The following is a 5,000-nucleotide window of genomic DNA, read 5'->3' as shown; positions in this document are numbered from 1 at the left end:
GTTAGTATAAGACAGACACAATGTTAACACACACACACACAATGTAAACACACACACACAATGTCTAGAGGTAAACGCTTGGACAAGAACACACACGTGCATACTCTCTCACACACACATCCAGATTCAACACAGCTAGGTAGATATACTGTCTGTAGGTCTGTAATTTACTGTGTTAGACCTCATTAAGTGCTATAATGTCATGGGTAGATATACTGTCTGTAGGTCTGTAATTTACTGTGTTAGACCTCATTAAGTGCTATAATGTCATGGGTAGATATACTGTCTGTAGGTCTGTAATTTACTGTGTTAGACCTCATTAAGTGCTATAATGTCATGGGTAGATATACTGTCTGTAGGTCTGTAATTTACTGTGTTAGACCTCATTAAGTGCTATAATGTCATGGGTAGATATACTGTCTGTAGGTCTGTAATTTACTGTGTTAGACCTCATTAAGTGCTATAATGTCATGGGGAGATATACTGTCTGTAGGTCTGTAATTTACTGTGTTAGACCTCATTAAGTGCTATAATGTCATGGGGAGATATACTGTCTGTAATTTACTGTGTTAGACCTCATTAAGTGCTATAATGTCATGGGGAGATATACTGTCTGTAGGTCTGTAATTTACTGTGTTAGACCTCATTAAGTGCTATAATGTCATGGGGAGATATACTGTCTGTAGGTCTGTAATTTACTGTGTTAGACCTCATTAAGTGCTATAATGTCATGGGGAGATATACTGTCTGTAGGTCTGTAATTTACTGTGTTAGACCTCATTAAGTGCTATAATGTCATGGGTAGATATACTGTCTGTAGGTCTGTAATTTACTGTGTTAGACCTCATTAAGTGCTATAATGTCATGGGGAGATATACTGTCTGTAGGTCTGTAATTTACTGTGTTAGACCTCATTGAGTGCTATAATGTCATGGGGGAGGTTAAATATATACTGTCTTTGTATAATAATAATTCTGTCTTCATCAAAAAATAATCCATTCTATATACATGCAGTACTCTGATAGAAGGGTCATATACTTCTGGAAATATATATATATATATACACCTCTTTGAATAGTCTGTTAAAATACTTGGCACTTGGAATAACTAAACCCGTTACAGATGATCCCAGACCTGTGTGTTGGTAAGACGGTACCATTCATATAGAACATGTTTTTTTCCCAAAGCAACTTAGAGATGATCCCAGACCTGTGTGTTGTTAAGTTGGTAAGACAGCACCATTCATATAGAACATGTTTTTTTCTTCCCCAAAGCAACTTAGAGTCAGTCATAGGTTTGACGTACGGATGGCCCGAGCTGGAATCAAACCCACGACCTTTGGGGTTGCAAGTGCCTTGCTCTACCAACTGAGCCAACACAAGACCGAAGTGATCTGGGACCAGGCTGAGTAATATCGCCGACTCCCTGGTCTGGTTTAGACTGTATTTATCCGTAGGTCTGTTCGATTGTCATGATTTGATTGGATCAGACGTGGTTGTTGTTCTGATAAAACATTAAAAAATGTTGAGTCTAAAAAATAAAATAGAAAATGTTGAGTTTTAAAAAAAACTACATTTCCCAGCATCCCACTAGAACCCAAGTCCGTCCATTAAACGAACGGTGACACAACATCTCTCCCTCCGGGGGCCATGTTCCAACACAAATAAAATACACCCTTAACTGAATGACTTTGATAACCTCAAGGCTGGAAGGCGGGAAAGATGGAAGGATGGATGCATTTTCTAAAGTGTTGGAACAGAGCCGAAGACCTTTAGGTGGGAAGAGAGAGGTGGCTCTTCATGCTAGCTGAATGTCTGTTACCTCATATCTGACCAGGAAAACGCTGAATAAAGTCATTTTGTCAAAAGTTACTCATAAAAACGTACAGTTATTTACCCATGCAATCATATAAAATAGTCATTTCTGTTTTTTTCTTTGTAGCTATAATGGATATTTACATTTAGTTTAATGTTACACACGTCTGCACTGTACAGACCCATAGAGTCAGTCCATCACCACAACGTTCCTTTTTTGGAGTCTCTCGTTACCGTGGCAACGCAAAGAGTTCTAAACTCGGTTTCCACGGACACCGAGTCTGTCTCTCCTCCAAACGCACGAACAAACAACGCTCCTCCTGGTTGCTACGGGATACAGGGTTCCGTACTATTGTCACCACGGTGATGAGGAGTTCCTTAGGGAAGGTGAAATCCAGGTGGGGCCAAAACCTCCTCCTGGTTGCTACGGGATACAGGGTTCCGTACTATTGTCACCACGGTGATGAGGAGTTCCTTAGGGAAGGTGAAATCCAGGTGGGGCCAAAACCTCCTCCTGGTTGCTACGGGATACAGGGTTCCGTACTATTGTCACCACGGTGATGAGGAGTTCCTTAGGGAAGGTGAAATCCAGGTGGGGCCAAAACCTCCTCCTGAAGATCTCCTGACTGCAGGCTTTAGTTCCGGCCCTGCGCTAACCAACACACCTGATTCAGTCTAGGTGAACATCAAGGTCCTGGTGAGCAACTGAATGGGTGTGTTAGAGCAGAGCCGGAGCCAAACCCTGCACAGTTAGTAGCTTTCTAGGACGAAGGGCTGGCCACCCTCACCGTTACCCATAATTCAGTTTGTTATGGCGGAAGATAGAGGGGGTCAACACAGCAGCTATATTGGTAGGGGCGATAGGAGGGGGGGTTGGGTGACTCCAACACTGTAGTTCCATTAGAAAAACACACAACACAATCCAGGACACCCCTCCACACCTCTGATTGGTTCAGCCTCAGGTCATAGAGTCTGATTGGACGCCTGGCCTACTGTGCTTGGCTGCTGGAGCTGTCAGTCCTGTGCGAAGGCGGGCCTTTGGGTTGTTTCTGCGGCTGTGGTTTCAGCTGCAGCTGATGCCTCTGGTTGTGAGACTGTTGTTGTTGTGTTACCTGGGTGAAGGCCTGTTGCTGTTGTTGCATGGGGAATGCTGCCTGGAGGATCAGCTGCTGGTTGCCGTGGAGAAGACGGGTGCCCTGGTTACGGGAAGTAAGACAATGGATTAGAATGGTATTCTTATTCTAATTCTATGGTTAGAACTATAGAAGTGACTAAAACATTATGATTAGAACACTGCGAAATCCTTACAATTCTAAAACAGTCCAGGTTGACATTCCCCTTAGCCACAGATCTAGGATCAGGGGGTAAGATAGATAGCATTCGTTCTGCCTCGGTCCCTATTGAACTCTGCCCCCACACTGCTCTCTGCTGGTTACATGTAGGAACTGCTGCTGCTACTGTGCAGTCTGGTTGTCTGAAATTACACCAGATTCTCCTCATAGGGGACTACTGTTGACCAGGCCCATAGGGAAGAGGGTGCCATTTTGGACTCAGCCCTAATCCATCTCTCTGTGAACTGCCTGTCTGTCCATGGCTGTTGAAACTAGAGGTTACCTGTTGAAACTAGAGTTTACCTGTAGAAACTAGAGGTTACCTGTTGAAACTAGAGGTTACCTGTAGAAACTAGATGTTGAAACTAGAGGTTACCTGTAGAAACTAGAGTTTACCTGTAGAAACTAGAGGTTACCTGTTGAAACTAGAGGTTACCTGTTGAAACTAGAGGTTACCTGTAGAAACTAGAGATTACCTGTAGAAACTAGAGGTTACCTGTAGAAACTAGAGGTTACCTGTAGAAACTAGAGGTTACCTGTTGAAACTAGAGGTTACCTGTTGAAACTAGAGGTTACCTGTTGAAACTAGAGGTTACCTGTTGAAACTAGAGATTACCTGTTGAAACTAGAGGTTACCTGTAGAAACTAGAGGTTACATGTAGAAACTAGAGATTACCTGTTGAAACTAGAGGTTATCTGTTGAAACTAGAGGTTATCTGTTGAAACTAGAGGTTATCTGTTGAAACTAGAGGTTATCTGTTGAAACTAGAGTTTACCTGTTGAAACTAGAGGTTATCTGTTGAAACTAGAGGTTATCTGTTGAAACTAGAGGTTACCTGTAGAAACTAGATGTTGAAACTAGAGTTTATCTGTTGAAACTAGAGGTTACCTGTTCGAACTGATGCTGCGCTCCCTGTTGGTTACTCTGTGCCACTACAGCTGTCTGTGTCTGGCTGTCAGGCTGGTTCTGTTGGGACTGGGCTGCCTGGAGGGTAAGAGTCTGACCGCCCTGATAGGAGGAGAGAGGTAGGGTTAGGGTGTTGTGTGTGTGTGTGTTACCTGTGTGAAACTGTGTGTGTTACCTGTGTGTGTGTAGAGTGTTACATGTAGTAACTAGAGTGTGTGTGTGTGTGTGTGTGTGTTGTGTGTGTGTGTGTGTGTTACCTGTGAAACTGTGTGTGTGTGTTGTGTGTGTGTTACCTGCTGCCCTCCGAAGGGGTTGTAGCGATGACCGGTTGTCCCATGAACACAGAGGTAACCATGACCGCTCCACATGCCATGGGAGCTGTCACTAACTTAGTCACCAGCTGCTGGCCCGCCGGAAACCTGCAGAGAGAGAGAGGAGACATGCTCCATATGTAATCAGTGTGTGTACAGTCAGTCAGCCAGTCAGCCAGCCAGTCAGTCAGTCAGCCAGTCAGTCAGCCAGTCAGTCAGCCAGTCAGCCAGTCAGTCAGCCAGTCAGCCAGTCAGTCAGCCAGTCAGTCAGCCAGCCAGTCAGTCAGCCAGCCAGTCAACCAGTCAGTCAGCCAGCCAGCCAGCCAGTCAACCAGTCAGTCAGCCAGCCAGCCAGTCATCCAGTCAGCGAGCCAGCCAGTCAACCAGCCAGCCAGTCAGCCAGCCAGTCAGTCAGTCAGTAATGTAACAGTGAAGACATATCTAACAGTAAAAGTCTTGGACAGGAGGAGTGTTTTGTTTGGAAAAAGGACTTCCCAGAATGTCTGATAGTTTTTGTCTCAGAGAACAGAGTGGAGACGGAGAGAGTGTTATGTCGTGTGTGTGTGTGTGTGTGTGTGTGTGTGTGTGTGTGTGTGTGTGTGTGTGTGTGTGTGTGTGTGTGTGTGTGTGTGTGTGT

At 44.5% G+C, this 5,000-nt stretch overlaps 1 pseudogene; it reads right to left on the bottom strand.

Moving 5' to 3' along the window:
• The window catches only part of LOC124025066, a 55,506-nt pseudogene that overhangs the window by 68 nt on the left and 50,438 nt on the right, over window positions 1–5,000 (bottom strand).

The sequence above is a fragment of the Oncorhynchus gorbuscha genome, unplaced genomic scaffold (assembly GCF_021184085.1).
Source record: "Oncorhynchus gorbuscha isolate QuinsamMale2020 ecotype Even-year unplaced genomic scaffold, OgorEven_v1.0 Un_scaffold_2156, whole genome shotgun sequence".
Taxonomy (NCBI): domain Eukaryota; kingdom Metazoa; phylum Chordata; class Actinopteri; order Salmoniformes; family Salmonidae; genus Oncorhynchus; species Oncorhynchus gorbuscha.
Note: the sequence above shows the minus strand (reverse complement) of the source record. Positions and strands in the feature narration are given on the sequence as shown.